Source organism: Acinonyx jubatus, chromosome B1 (genome assembly GCF_027475565.1).
Source record: "Acinonyx jubatus isolate Ajub_Pintada_27869175 chromosome B1, VMU_Ajub_asm_v1.0, whole genome shotgun sequence".
Lineage (NCBI taxonomy): Eukaryota > Metazoa > Chordata > Mammalia > Carnivora > Felidae > Acinonyx > Acinonyx jubatus.
The window spans coordinates 23,072,683-23,089,535 of record NC_069382.1 but is presented as its reverse complement, the minus strand read 5'-3'; the positions used below and the strand labels follow the sequence as shown (position 1 = coordinate 23,089,535).

Genomic DNA, 16,853 nt, shown 5'->3' with positions numbered 1-16,853 from the left:
TATATATCCTCTTAAAAAGACATGCAACTAACAGTTAGTGAGCGTACTGCCTTAGGGAATTCATCTCCAATGTTGCAATATTTGGATTTACTCTAAAAAGGCCATATTCGCTGTGCATTTGGAACTCAAATTTCACTGAAGGCAATGTATTTTTATTTGCTAAATCTGGCAACACAAATCATCTTAGTTAATTCAAAAAAGCATAGAAATTCAGGGTATATATGAAGGAATGAATCTGAGTTCAAAATTTTTCTTAAACTTTTGTATGTCAAATGTAGGTCAGAAAGGTAGGGAGGATGGTTAAGATAAGTCACAAGAAGATCCAATCATTAATATGAAGCTATTATTTTCACAAAGTAATGCCCTAATCATCAATTTTTACCCATTTATGTAATTAGTATAATTAAAGATAATTATTCTGTCACAGTGCTTTCATGGTCTTCATTAATTCAAATATATAATTATATGAATTTTGGTCAGCTAGAAAAGAGGGATTTAAGAATTCATCACATACACAAAAATCAAGCAAATTTCTGTAAAGTATGTATGTAAGGGACTTCTATATTAAAATGCCCCCAGCTGATACGTCATAGGGATATTGAAAATAATGCTGACCTGCTGACTAAAGACACCTAACTATTTACTAAACTCTAGAAACAAACTTTATTATCTTGGAGAAGAAAAAAAAAACAAAACAAAACAGCTCTTTTAAAACCCCATAGAATGCTATTATGTCCTGCTTTGATCTTCCTATAAACTGTAATTCATGAATGCATTGTAGATGTTTCTAATCTAGACACATCTAAATGTGTATTCTAGGGCTAGAATATCCATCAGTAGGTTGCCCTGAAGAAACCACCTTTCCAGCTGCATTGAGCCAGAACTGCACCAACTTCTCTAACCTGTGAGAGGAGGTTCGTGCCAGCACATTTTTCAGTAGACTGAACTACATAATGGAAAGTGTTTCTCAGGTGAAAGCTGATAATATGGGTGAATGCCAAATTGATGTGGATGTCATACTAACATGAAATTCTGAAAGTCGTTTTCAGCATGGAGGAGTTCTATCTATTTATGCTAGAAATTGCATAGATATATTTACATACCGAATGCTGGATTCTTTTGATTACTGAAAACATCTGGTATTAAATCCTGACACTGAAATTGATTAACTATGGAATACTGAGTCATAAATATATTCTCCATGAACCTCATTTTCCTCATATGTAAGTTAGATATTTTATGACCCGTCCCATCATAGATATGATCCAAATATGTCATTCTTCCCTATATGCAATATACACAAGTAACCAGTTTTTAGTGATAGTTCATTATCAAGCCATGGAAAACGGTAGTATAGAGTGAAGGATACTGAAAGTAATTCTCTATGGATGTCTCACATTTCTGCTCATTTTGAGAACAAATACACTGATGTCCTCTGTTCAGTATTAAGTACTCAAGGACATAGGTATAGCTAACAGCCTTGGAAGACAGAGATAGTGTCACCCTCCAGGCAGAATTTTTTGCTGTCTAGTATAATAATAATTTCTCTCTGCGGGAAATCTTTCATGAAAGACTGCAATCTCCTATAAAAGATCCCAAGCTTGTGACTCCTCAACTGTGATGCAAATCCATGGTGTATGCAGAGCCCTCCAGGACCCCCTCCCCTATTTCTCCTGTGGACTTGGGACACTCAAGGAACAGATGTGAACATGACGGTTACATGAAGGTCATACTTCCTGCTGTATGAGTAATAAAGCACCTTGCCTCTGACCCAGGAGGCTTGATCTTCTGCCAACATGTATGAAACTAGGGCAGGCTAACACTTTAGCTTGCGAGAAGGTAAAAATCTCAGACTTTTCACAATTTTTGGCATGCACTCATCATGGCACCTCAAATATAGTCACAGGAAACATTGTCAGAGCTTGTCAATGTATTTGAACGGGGGTTAGATCCTTACAAAAATAGTATTTTTCCTAATTAGGGTAAATAATTTAAAATACAGTCTTCTTCAGAGTTTTCTGTGTATTTTTTTTTCCTTTGGATCAATACCACAAAACCTAAAAAGCTCCACTCCCTACCCATCTAAGGTCTAAATCCTATCTATTGAATCTCCAAGTATCTTGTTTGTAAGTAAGTGTTATTCAACACACTAGAGAGTACGCTCCATGAGGGAAGGTGTTTTATCTCCTCTCCTCATTCCTCTATGCCCAGCTAGAGCAGTGCTAGGAACAAAGTAGAAACATTTAGAATATTTGTCGATACAGTGCTGTAAGTCGGTATAGTAATATATCACAAACTGATCTCTGATTTAAACAACTGTCCCGAAACAAAATAAAATATTTTGCCTCTTTTATTTTTCAAACTTAATGATACAATAATATTTTGATTCGGATTACACCTAAGAGTACATTTCATAAATAAGTACTTTGGACTAATACCTAATTATAAAATGCACTTTCACATTTTAAAAAGAATAGAAGAATATACAAATAACATTAACCAGACAACAACAAAATCTCTGAGATGTAAAGAGTATAGGATCAGATGACTGTATTGCTACTTGATAGCAATTTGCTTACCAAGTCATTTAACTTCACTGAGCCTCAGTTTCCTCACATGTAAAACGAAAATGATTATTCCCAACTTACAGGTCTGCTGTGTGGTAAACGACTTAATTTATGCAAAGTAATTAGCACAGTGCCTGGTACACTGTAAGTGCGGAATGGTTTGTAAAAGGTATGTTACACAAAATCTCTGAGATCTATCTTCATCTAATACAACTAAAATCAGGCTCCATTAACTAATTATCAATAAATTCAAAGGCAAATCAAAAACATAAAAAAAATGTGCAGGGATATCTTACCCTACAATTTACTGAATTCTGTGTTCTGTCTTCTAAAATTCATTATGCTTATTCGCTGGATAAATGGTTATTCAGTTTACTTTGATCTTTTATGAATAACAAACTCTATGAATTAAAGTTATGGGGTTTGGAGGTAGATAATTTTAAATTTAAATTTCATCTTTGCCATTATTAGCTGCTCGACCTTACAAAATTTGCAGAACCTCTCTGATTATCCTCATGTGTAAAGTATGACAAATAACATCCAACTTAGTTTAGTATATATTAAATAAGATCATAATTTAAAAATAATAATCACAGTCATTAGTTTAAAAAGTTATTTAAGTTAGTTGCTGATATTCCCTAAGTTCTTCAAAATGTGATTTGCAGGTCTGGTTTCCCTCTATAGTCAGATAATGGTTAAAGTAGTCTCTGAGATTGCTCTGCCTGTCAAGTTCTTACGAAAACCTTGGATATCAGCCTTCTAGAAGCATCTGGTGCTGTACTGCATGTGCAATACTGTTCACTGCAGCCAAACTTTGAACGAAAATACAGCTGCTGTCTTTGCGATCTAAAAGTGTCAACAAAGACCATTTCCAGGATTACCAAAAACAGCCACGGAGCCCCCAGATTTCTCACATCTGTCCAGTTACAAGCATAATTTAATCTATTGTCTCTTTCTTCTTCATAAACTTCAGCTCTACAGCCTGTACTTCTTTTATCTCAGAAACTCTTTGTTTCATCCAGATAGTTAAGCATTTGATGTTCTTAGCTCTTTAGATATCTGTAGAGGAAACACTGTGTTGCAGGCCAAAGATCCTTAAGAAAAATTCCAACTCCAGTTCATATTTGTTCACCAAATATATTAAACACACATACACACACACACACAACATTGGTGAGTACACCTATAGGTGTACTAATACCACACAGCAGGTATAAAGAAAACCCAGTGGTGACTCAATATGTACCCGCAATGGTTAAGAATTAAAACCACAAAAAGGAAACAATTACCTGTTAGTTTATATAAACTTAGTTCTATACAGCCTTTGCAAAGAAGTCTTTATACTGCAACTATTTTATGAATTATAAGTGGGGAAGCATACAGATAAATGGGAACTCTGGGTTTCACTATGGGACACACACGCACACCATGGGAAAGATGAAGAAGAACCCTAGGATGGTGAGTTTGAGTTGCAGTAATCAGCATGATGAACAATCATTTACGTCCAGCTCAAGAGTTCTTTCAAGTTATTTTTCCCCTTTGAACATATGCATCCTAGAGTCATTCACTAAAGAGCCATGAAGAAATGACCCCCAAGTAGCAATGAGTGTATCTAGTGCCCAGATGCTACTTTCTAAACACTACTTCCTATCAGGATGCCTTGGAAAATGGTTAATTCCAGGTCTGTAGAGGGAAAGTAGAAGAACAACAGTTTTGTCAGAAAGTGAATAAATGCTAAACACTAATGGGAATATATCAAAAAGCACACTGGAGCCACAGTGTAGGGCAACTCCTAGTCAAACTTGAGATCTGGAAGGGAAAAGAGCACTTCTTCAAAGAAACGTCAGATACTGAACAAAGATGTAATAACTGGAACTCAAAAAAAAAAAAAAAAAAAGCAATACCAACAGTTTATTGGAAAACAAGATTACTACACAACCTCAAAAGATCACCCAAGAAATTACTTCATTAAAGATGGAAATGCATATTCTTAAAACAAAGAAAACTAATGGTTAACATGTTAACCAAACATATAGTCTCCTAAAAATAATGGAATAAACAGACATAATGCCTCCTGATGTGATACAAAAGTGTCAACCAGAAGCAAAGCAGTATTCTTGCCAAAATGAATCCAAAATGAATCTAGCTTCATCCAAATAGGAGATATTTTACAAAGCAACTGACTTGACCTCAACAAAAATGTCTTAAGAAAGACAAAGATAATGCAAGTGGGGGGTCAGTGCTCTAGACTGAAGGAGACTGGAGACACGTAACAAATGGCATATGCTTGTCCCTTGATCAGCTCCTGGAGCAAATCAAGAAAAATTGCGAACAATCATAAAAAATGTAAAGATGAACTAAAAACTAGAAAATATTGAAACAATAATACATACTGGCTGATGATAATCATGTTGCTGGTATACAGGAGACCAACCTTGTTTTAAAGAAATATATATTAAAATATCTAGGGATAAAGAATTATGATGTATGCAGTTTTATTTTCAAATAGCTCAAAAATTGAAAATGTGGCAAAATGTCAGCAACGGGCAACAGGTGGCCTTTGTACTATTCTTTTAACTCTTTTAGAGACTTAAATTATTTTCAAAATACATGGAAATGAAAACAATATGTAAAATGCCTAGCAAAGTGCGAGATAAATACCAAGTACCAAGAGTTCACCTCTGGTATGATGCCGTGGATCTCACATTTTCTGACAAGTTCTGATGATTCAGCTTTCCCTAAAACCCCAGTAAATGACACCCCTAATTTATATCAGAAACCCAGAGTTGATTTCTCTATACCTCACAGAGTCATAAAAAAAGGTTGAAATATATGTAATAACTTCATTTTTATGATAGAAATATAAAATAAATATAATATTTTTTGCATCAAAGTGATTACATTTTAAAATATTTTGGAAGAGTAAGTCTCTGTTATATATATGAAACATTTTCTCATATGCTATAAAGATGAAGCCTATACAAACTCATAACTGGAGGCCTGAAATATAACTTAATTTTATTGCTATGAAACTAAATAAATTCCTCCTTTTATCTGTTCATAGACAAGTGCATACCATCTTCTGGCAATGATTCCCACAGAATGGTAAGGCAGATAAGTAGACAGGATGAATATATTACCCCTCCATATATCCTACAGGGAAAAATGTTGTGCAACGATAAAGTCCCAGTTACAGATAAAACTATTAAGCAGGACACATAAAATTATAATTATCTAAAAGCCTCAGTAAACAAGTACCTTTTATGGCATAACAACAGCGAACATCAATGACAAGAGAAAGTATGAGAAGAAAGCCATGGTAAAGATCAGTCACCAAATTCCTTTGCTCAAAAATGGTTAAAATTCTGCCCAAAATTTTGCCTGCAAAAAATAAAATCAAATTAAAAATAAAAGACCAATATTTAAAGGAGCCACTTAATCCTGGTGGAGACAGGTTATCAGGTACATCATCATCACTATCATGTTTGCCAATTAATTATCAGTCAACTCTTGTGTATAATACTCTTATTTTTAATGAAGTCCCGTTATATAAGGAAAAATAAAAATTATTATGCGACTTACTTGTGGTATAGTTTAAAAGGGTTATATGCAATTCTGGAGAAATACTGCAATTCAAAAGAATACATTTATTTATTCATGTTTCAGGTCTTCTGAATGACAAACTTGAGGTTGGGACTGTATCTTCAAAATATTAGTCCTACATATAACAAAATCCCTGGCTTATGCAAACTCAATAAACAGTTGTTTAATCAGGAAAATAATAATTAATCAGGAAAATAATAATTAATAATAATTAATGTTAGCAGAATTTCATTCATCTCAGATTTAATATAAAAAGTTTTGTAGAGAAGCACAATAGAAGATTTTGAGAATTTAAGTTTTTGCAGAGGCTAAATTGGAAGCTCTCGTGTGCTTAATAATAGAAAAGTTCAGAACTGTATAAATTCTATCATATGGTGTTTTATTTCTAAACACTTCCTTTAATCTTCTTTCATAATGCTTTGAAGCTACTCTTGTCAATATGTTGAAACCTCTCTCCTGCCCTCAAATCTGGGTGAGCCTTTAACTGTGTCCAGTGGGATGATGGAACTACAGTCACAGTACAGGAAAACAGACGTCAGCAAGTGGTCTCTGCTTATGTTACAGACACCTCTGCAGTCCTGAACTCTGTACAAATCACGATAATAATCACTAAGAAGTCTTTAAGAACAGAGACTCTACTGAATTCATATTGAGACTTGCCATCACTATCAGAACAATGCTATATATGACAGAGACCCCTGGCTGCTTTTGATAAATGAAATCAGTGAATGGGAAAAAGGTAAGCAACATAGTGACAGAGTCCAAATAGTGGAATCCCAATTCTACGTACTACATGCAGAGTAGACTTTTGGTCTCATTTTTACATGATTCTAGAAAATAAGATTTTAGTCCAGTAGACAGTATACTTTATTAAGCACTAAAATCTGTATGACAAAAAATAACAGAGAGCATATATATGATTTTTAACTATGTCTAGCTGTGCATTTTAAGGATTTGTACCATGTGTGTGACATTTCTAATTTTATAAAACCTTTTGACATGTGATTTAATGGTCTGTAAAGGAAAACACTGAATGAATAAGAGGCTGTGTTCTTCCAGTGACCGCGCCAGCCAAAATAATTTATTTAGAGACTTTATGAAATGCAGTGGGGTTTTTTTGTTTTTTTCTTTTCTTTTCTTTTTTTTTATGGATTGAGTTTCCATGTAATGCCCTATAGTGATAATGAACTGAAACAGTTCTTCCGTTTCAGTTGCTTACCAGAACACCAGGAATGACTTAAGCATTATGGGAAATAGAAAAGAAATAATATCTTATCTGTTTAAGAAGATTTCTCCAAATCTAAAATTGTATTTTTATTATTTAAGGAACTTTTGTGCAAGAATGGTAATCATAATTTAGAGTTAACATTGTGTAGTTTCTTGGCTGTGACCCCTTATTACCCAGCATCCCTTCCCCATCGGGATCCAAAACCAAGCTGCTGACGGTCACCATTTCCCACCAAACACTCATCCTCCTAACATCAAGAAATTCCTGAGTATGATTTACTGTTTCTGTAATGTGGCATCACAGATCACTTGGTGGGAGGAGGAGGGGGAAGGGAAGAGAACTGTGCTGATCATTCACAGAACTCTCACTTCAAATGAGATTCCAGTGGTCCCGTCCTGGCCATTGTTCATGGTGTCAGTGAGTTGATCACTGACAGAATTCATTTAACAGATAAAACGAAACCCAAATACTCCTCATAAATCAGATTAATATCTAGAAACTTCATTGGCAGGATGATGGATCTTAAGTCCTGACCATTATTTTATGCACAGAAGTGGATACCAGTTAAATTTTTTAACATGGTTGGACCCTCTCTGTTACATACATGTACATGCACATGTATACACACACACACACCAGTCACCTGGTAGGTGGAAAGAAGGTAGTAAGAAAATAATGAAGATACATCTACCAAATAAAACAAATTCCTAATAAGAAATGAAGTGTAGCAGAAAAACCTTAGGGAGCAAGGGGAAAACAGATGGAGAAAGATGCATGACAACAGTAATGAAAATGACAATGATGAGAATAAAAAAACAATGAAAATAATAATGAACATTTCTTTGTAAGATACATCTCATCTAAGGAACTCACAAGAGGCTTATCCTATGAAAAATGGGTTGCAGATAAACAATTCCTCATGAGGGAAACCTTGTCAATAATGGTAAGAAGCAGCATGGCCTACTGGACAGGAAGATGAGAAGAAAGAACTCATTTTTAAAAGGTACGAAACCAACATGGGTTATTAAGTTTGAAGCAAAATCAACATTTATTTATCAGTGCTTAGAAAAAGGAGGAATGGTCCATTAAAACAGTTCGATAGTTTCTACTTCCTGCTGAAAAAAAATGGAACTTCTTTCCATAAACTGCAACTCAATTGGCAGATAGACATTAGCCATACTCAACTATCTGTGTCTTCTTAAACACACCAAGATCCTTCACATCTCCATGGCTTTATATCCATGCATGCTCTTCCTCCCAAACTGCAGTTGGTGGAAAAAGCTCTCTCTGGACTAGGATTCATACAACTTTTCTATAAAGGGCCAGATAGTAAATATTTTAGGCCTTATAGGCCATGCGATCTCCAACAACTATTCAAATCTGTGGTACCAGGGAGGCAGCTTTCAGAAACAAATAAGCTAATTAGTATGTCTATGTTCCAATAAAACATTATGTGTGGACACCAAAGTTTAAATTTCACAAAATTCTGTATGTCAAGAAAATATTTTTGTTTTCCTAATAATCATTTGGAAAATGTGAAAACACATTCTGAGACAGTAGGCAATACAAAAACAGACTGTAGGCCATATTTGGCCGGTGGACTGTAGTTTGATCTCTGATCTAAACAATTTCATGGCCAAGCACTCCTTTGTTCTCTTTCAGAGTACTTTTTTTATATTATGCCATTGTTTGTATTACTCACCTCTAAATCCACCACTTCTTACAAACCATGAACTCCTTAAAATCATCAACTACTGCAAACATATAGTGGTTAAGAACATAGAGTGTGGAGCCAGACTTACTAGGTTGGACTTCCAGTTCCAATACTGTAGTAAGAGCCTCAAAAGCATTTTTAAGCTCTCTGTGCCTCTGTTTTTAATTTGTTAAAAATAAAATGAGGGTAATAATTGTCCATATAACACAAAGTTGTTTTGAAGTATGCTTAAAACATGATGCCAACCTAAATTTAAGAGTTCTAGCAAATTTGTACTGGGAAGTGAGAACCTTTTGAAAAATTATAGTATGCAAACTTCTATCATCAGTTTATCTACTATAGAAAGTAATACACAATAGGTGTTCAATAAGTACTTTTTGTGTTGAATTTTTTTTTTTTAATTTAACTAGTTTCTCTTACTTCTCACAGAGGTTAGCCTATTTGTGTGTGTGTTGGGAAGGGGGAGTAAAAGAGGTAAACACACGTATAATTTACATAGTAAAAGTTGAATATTATAAAGTTTTTTTCAATATGTAGATGGTATTTTTATGCTCTCACAGTTTATTTGCATGAGCAGAGATGTCCGTCTAAAGCACAGAGGTCATTATTTATTTACTCTTCGGGAAACTTCCATTGAACCTGTATTCTATGCCAGGATGTATTGTTAGAATGAAGAATACGACGTGGTATCAGTCACCAAAAAGTGTGTTGTTCTGTGATTGAGACAGACTCATAAACTAATGGTATCAATAAAATGCAAAGGTGCCTATTAAATGCAGAAGGAAGTGAGCATGTGAGTAATGTACCCAGGAAATCAGGGAACACAGCAAAAAGATGTTTTTTTTTTTTTAATAAATGAGTTGATAATTGAATGAAGTATTGCAGATAAAGAGGATCTGTCACACTGACAGGTGAGTTTTCCAAGAAGAGGAGCAGCTTTCACAGGAACACACAAATGCATTCAGTAGCATGGCTTTTTCAGACAAAAACAGAAACAAAAGGCAGAGTAGGGGGAAGAGATCAAGATAAGGTTAGTATCCCATCATGGGATCGAGATAAAGAGATCAAGATAAAGTTAGTATCCCATCATGGAACGTATGATATGGCATAATAAGGACTTTGAGCTTTATTCTGATGGCAAATTGAAATCATAAGGGTTTTCAGAAGGGGAACAGATTTAAGCACCCAAGGAAAACAACTCAGTTTCTAGAATCGCCATTTCTGTGTTTCAATTTTCACGTCACATTGAATGTGTTTAACTCAATCTAGTATCTGAGTTAAATCTAATTTTTATTTCCTTCTATAGAATATAATAGACTATTGTCTAGTTACTGGTATATATGATTAAAATGATATGCTGTAAAATATAATATATATTATTCAAATTTTCATTATGTTGTCTAAATACAAAGCAGTGACATCTTTTCAGAGTGACAGTCGCCTGAAAAACATAAGCTTCATATTCCAGTATTTAAGACAGATGCAGACTCTCACTATTTTAAAGCAAAAATACATTAATGATGAATAATTTGTATTAGAACACTAATTTTGTATCACTTTTTTATTTACATTCTAGTTAGTTAACATATAGTGTAATATTAGTTTCAGGAGTGGAATTTAGTGATTCATCACTTACATAGCCCAGTGCTCATCACAACAAGCACCTTCCTTTTATTAACATTATTTTTCCTAGGGAAATCTTCATGATTGTGGTTTCAACTTAATCAACATATTATTATTCACATAATGGGAATATTTTAATATCTTGGATATATCAGTTTGATTTCATATGATTAACTATACATTTTCTAAAAGTTTTATGAAATGTTAATATTTGTGTGTTTTCACCCATTCTTACTAAAATTAATATAATAACACACGTGACTCCTAATATTTCAAAGAACATGATGGACTTATCAACATGCCCTAATTTTTTTTCTGGACCCTAACTTGCACATTTTCTCTTGCAAGTTTTCAAATTTAATACTGACTCATATTTGCCCTCTATGCCCAGTATGAGAACAAAAACAAATGAAGGAAAACAATAAAATCCCTTTGTTCCTGCTCCTGGGTTTCCTATCAAGATTAATGATACTACCATATATCCCGATGGGAGAAGCTAAGCCATATGATCAACATTTCAAACTCTCTGGCTGCCTCCTTCCTTTCACTCAAGGGACAGAGTGCACATTATTCTTAGAAAGGACCATGCCCTTCCACTACAAACACAAGCACTTCTCAGAGTAGACAAAATGATAAAAATCAAATTACATCTTCCTTTATATTGCCAGCACTACAATCCATCCCTTCAGCCCCTGAGCAAAGGGGAAACAGCTACACGCACTACACAAAGCTGTCTGATTGACATGGTGCATGGGGGTAAGCCTCCATCAGCAGATTCCCTTAAACAAGAAACACCCTCGATTGCCTCAATTTCTCTAAATATAGGAAAAAGGCAGGAAGGGAATGGAGGAAGGTGAGTTTTAACCTTAATTTTAAATAACTGACAATATGCATTACAACAGGCAACTGAAGGCTGATTTCATGCTGTCTTAGTTGACTGCCTGATTGGAGCCAAGGTTAAAACTGCATGGCCCTAGTCAGCCTATAATCTTCGCAGCAGTGGTAAGAATATTTCCACCAATTAGTCTGCAGAAAGAATTATATTTTATAGGTTAACATAAAAAGGCAGATCAACATTTTTACTCAACTGAAATAGTCTTTTGGTATTTGTTTTTATTTAGTTTTAACTTCAATATATGTTGCACACAGTGAAAGGAAAAAATGATTGGCAATCATTTTTTGTTTTCAGTCAGGGATATAGGATCCTGGCCTAAAATTTTCTTATACTTCAACAAAATAGTTCCACATTCCATCAAAGTCCAAGATCCGTCTACTGCTATCTCCTTCACATATCTTTTGTCTCCTCCATCCCTCCTTTGCTATTGTTCTTGTTCAGATCTGCACTTCGATATACTTCAAATACAGACATTGTGTCCTAACTTGTCTGCCTGCCTCCCTTTTATCATGCACTTCAACCTCTACCGCTAAGGCAGACAGACATTCTGAGTCAGGCAGGATCATTCCCCTTCCAAAAACCTCACTGTAGTTCACTTTCTTTAGCATTACTTTCACAGACCCTTGTAATTAGGCTGCAAAGGTGGCTTTAGGTCTATTTGCTAATGCATTTCTTTCCAAACTTCCTTCTCTGGTCAGCTCATAACCTATCATCCAACAAATAATTCCTTGACGCTGTACTTTTGTTAATCAGGTGCTATCTCTCAACATAAAATTACTCTGTCCTTCTTGCTAACCCTTTCATTGTCAAAAGGTCACCTGGAACACTACAACCTTCACAAAGCTATCTGTAATCTTGTCCAAAGACACAACACCTTCATCTCTACCCCCATGTGATGCTCAATATTTTGCATCAACTTGGCTGGACCATGGTGCCTAGATATGTGTTCAAACATTCTGGCTGTGTCTATGAGGGTATTTTTGGATAAGATTAACATAAATCCGTGAACAATATGTAAACAGGTTGCCTTCCATAATGTGGGTTAATCAGCTGAAGGCCTGAACAGAACAAAATATTGACCTCCCCTGAGCAACAGTGAAAGCTACAGCCTGACAGCCAGCAAACTTGAGCTCCAGCACTGGCTTTTCTCTGGGCTTCCAGCCTGTCAGGCCAATCTACAGATTTTTGATTCCCCAGCCTGAGTAATTACATGAGCCAACTTCTTAAAATAAATATATTTATATACAGAAATACACACACATCTTACTGTTTTGTTCCTCCCCTCTGGAGAACCATAAGATACCCCACAAGGTGCTACTGCCATCTACAAGTTAGCTTATACTTCCTTAAGAGTGTCTATGCCTCCCTGGCCCACTTGATGACAAATCAATGGCAAAGAAACCACATTTTACTGTCTTTATGGGTACCCCTACAAAACTGTCTGACACATCCTAGGAACTCAGTAAGTATTTAATTAACTGAATCAATCCATATGGACGTTGAATACAACTTTAAAAAGGTACCTATATTAAAATGAATATTATATGATTATTTCCCTTTGTCTTGGAAATCCTCAGAGACTCCATTTGCTTGGGTCACTCTGGGTATGCCTTTGCACAAAGTAAAAAGTCACTAGCTTGAAATGTCATTAATTGAGTCAATGATCCTCGTTAGCACAAAGGCAATCTATGTCAACCAACAGAACAATATTAGGATCCTTTCAAAAGGTTCCCTAATCTTGTATTATCCTCACTGTTTTGTTCATTAATTAGTTCTCTAATCAACTGATTATCTGTTAAGCACTCATTTAATTACCTTACATGTAGGTACTGGTTACACTAAGGGCTTTTGAAGGTTTTACTCTCATAGTCTAAGAAAATTATCATTGTAGTGACTTTGACTCAAACACCACATGAAGAAAAAAATATGCTTATAGGGAAAATATTCAAATATGTAAACATTGACAATTGTAATATATTAAATTGTGAACACAAATGCCCACACAGATGTGCAAAAATGGTAATGAACCTCAGCTTGTTACAACTTTAGTAGGGTACAGTGCTCCTGAAACATGACTCTGTATATGAATCACCTGGAGATCTTGTTAAAATGCAGATTCTGACTGAGTTGACTGAGGTTTGAACTCTCTAACAAGCTCCCTGGTGGTGCCTTGAGCTGTTCCCAGACCACATTTTTGAGTATCAAGAGTTGAGACTGTAGAATCCAGGAAAAAAAAAAATCATTCAGTATTTCAGCTTTTGCTTCTAAGTAGTAATGTCAAGCAATTGGAGATTTATGGTCCCCACATTTTTATTAATAGAAAAAATTTCCTACTACTTATCACACAGAGTTATTTACTTATCCAATTATTTTCCTATGTCCCTACTCTGTGTATGACCGTCGGCTAGGTAGTAGGTCTGAATGTGTAAGTGTGTGTGTGTGTGTGTGTGTGTGTGTGTAGCAGAAGGAAGAATAAAGATCATGAGGGAAGGTTTACAATAGATCCTGGCTCTGCTTTCATATCGGGTACAATCAATCTAAAGCGTTACCAAACAACTTAACCATATAATGAAGCAGACAGAAAACCTGAGTACCTAGAGATGCATGAAGTAGAGAAGTATGTGTGGAGTGGGTTAAATTATATGCAAAACTTAGGGTGAACAAAATTTTAAGTCATTTTTGAAAGACATGGAAGAAGACAGATTTTCAAATAGACAATCAGAAGTTGTTACTAAGTACTAATGGAAGTAAAAATTAGCAGATGTAAAGATCAAAGAACGCAGGTGAGCACAGATTACCTTCATTGTGATGTAGAAGAAAATAAAGGCAAGTGTAATTTACACATGTGAAAAAGATAGGCTAAGACACTGAGAGAAAGAGGAACATGGACTCTCTCTGATATGGGCTATCCCCAGTTAAATAAATCCATCGTGGAAAAATAGAAACATTACCATGTGTATACAATGATACCATTAAAGAATGCATGTAGAAGAAAAATGGAAGCATTTAAAAGTTGATAAACGGTGGCAGTGGAGGAGAAAGAAAGTGAACTGGGAATTCTTATTGTACAGAATTTTTAATGTGATAGACTAAAGCCTATTTTATGCTTTTTACTTTATTTTTAAAAGAAAATATCTAGAAAGTAAAAATTAGTAAACTCTTCATCCTGCCAAAACACAGAAATAAATTATCAAGTTGTAGAGTAACCATGAGATTAACCTCAGAAGAGTTGATAACAATCACTGATGTGTACCCTGGAGAAAAGAAAGAGGAGTGAAATACCATTTTTCACCTTACTAAATGGTACCCAAGTGCTTTGGGAGACAGCCAGATGCAGTCCAACATGTAGTAGCTCCCTGAGGAGGGAGCCAGGAGTCCCAAGTGTGATGACTCTCTGTAGTGAATACACACTATATCAGATTGTATCACTGTGACTATTTAAGCAAATGCTTAAGGGTTTAGCATTTGAAATATATGGAAGTTTATCTAGAATTAATCCATCCTAAAAGAAAATCTAGAGCATTTCACCAAAACTTTCATTACTTAAAACATGAGTTAAAACAGTATTCTAAGAAATAGGACCTAAATTATTTTAGAAGCCGCAATATATAGTAATCTTATAGAGATACGATAAGCTGATAATATCAAGGATGTAGATTTAATTTTTATAAGATAACCAGGGATAACAAAGAATGTGTCATTTTCTACACAGTTCAGGGAGAAAAAAAAAGTACTCTGATTTTAAATGATTAATGCAAACAATTTAACAAATTACCACAGCTTAATTTAAGAATATTAAAATTCTTTTCCTTAATATTTTTAATGTTTTCCCTTCTAGCTGAAGACCTAATCAAAATTAGTGTACTGAATTTAGTCTTTATGTATCTTTAATCATATATTCTGAAATGCTTCCTTAGCCTTTTAATAATTGCAAAGTGGTACTTAAGATATGCATATCCATATTCACAGAAAATATATACTGAGTTATTTTGAAGGCATGATAACTGAAAATTACTCTCAAGTGGTTCAGGGAAAAAAAAGTGTATGTGTATATGACAGAGAGAGAGAGAGGAGAGAGAGCGGGAGAGATAAAGGACCTAAAGAAATTTTTTACTTGTAACTTCTCATGTTTGAAATTATTTCAAAATAAAAATTTTAAAAAAGAACAAGAACATTACTTATAAATCTTGATAAATCATATTAGATGGTATGGGCTCTTATGAAAGTCAGGAATATAGAGTGGAAGTTGAGAAGATGTCTAGATTCTCAAGCAAGATTTCTCAAGGAAGGATGCTATTTGTTCAGGGCCTGAATAAATCTGAGTCCAGGAACTCCTTAAAATGGTATGCATAAATTTGTGAATGAGTTTTGTTTTGTTTTTTTTTCCTGGAAGGACAAGCCACCATTTTCCTTGGACGTTCAAAGAAATGTGTGGTCCTCAAAAGCTTGGAAATTACTGCATTAATTTCTGTTCATCAAAAGATACCTTAAATAAGCAGAAAAGCTGGAATACAAACCAGGAGAAGAAATTATAATTGTCATCAATATGTGTAAATAACAAAAGACTAAAAGAATATGCAAACAAAAGAATATATAGAACACAGCTGCCAATCAATACTAAATCAAGAATCTAAATCAAAAAATGGGTATAGGACATTAACCTGTATTTCAAAAAAGAGGAAACATGGCAAATACACATTGGAAGATGGGTTTCATCTTCTCATTAGCAATCAGAGAAGTGCAGATCAAGACCACTATGAGGTGTCATCTACACAAATTAGATGGGCGGGAAGGAAAAAAAATACACCAACAATACCAAGTGCTAAAGAGGATATATGGATTTGCAGTATTCTATAGAAAGTTGGGAGTATAAAGTTGTATAACCATGTTTGAAAACACATTACCTTATAAAGTTAAAGAATCAAACACTCCATGATCCAGTAATCACATTTCTAGGCATAGATCCAAGAGAAATCTTTATACACATATATACGGAAACATGTAGAAGATTGTCCATACCAATACTGTCAACAACAACAAAACTAATACAACTCAAATGCCATGTGAAATACCAGAAAATATATGTACTCGTCTGTGCTCCCAGTTCCTGGCACAGAGCTCCTAAAATTTGCAATCTCCTAAATGATAAGAGCACTAAGAGCATCTTTTGGTCTTTGACTCTGGTTCTTACCTCAGAGCTCCTAAATCTCTTGGAATTTGCTG

General features: G+C 34.7%; 1 protein-coding gene and 1 long non-coding RNA gene across 3 annotated transcripts in view; one reads left to right on the top strand and one right to left on the bottom strand.

The window, feature by feature from the left end:
- The window catches only part of SGCZ (sarcoglycan zeta), a 749,844-nt gene that overhangs the window by 662,561 nt on the left and 70,430 nt on the right, over positions 1 to 16,853 (bottom strand). The window lies entirely within an intron of this gene.
- The window catches only part of LOC128314351 (uncharacterized), a 29,814-nt gene that overhangs the window by 3,771 nt on the left and 9,190 nt on the right, over positions 1 to 16,853 (top strand). The window contains exons 3-6 of the long non-coding RNA XR_008295884.1: positions 820 to 914; positions 6,735 to 6,909; positions 8,248 to 8,401; positions 16,024 to 16,180. This is a non-coding gene — a long non-coding RNA (uncharacterized LOC128314351). The remainder of the gene's footprint in view (positions 1 to 819; positions 915 to 6,734; positions 6,910 to 8,247; positions 8,402 to 16,023; positions 16,181 to 16,853) is intronic.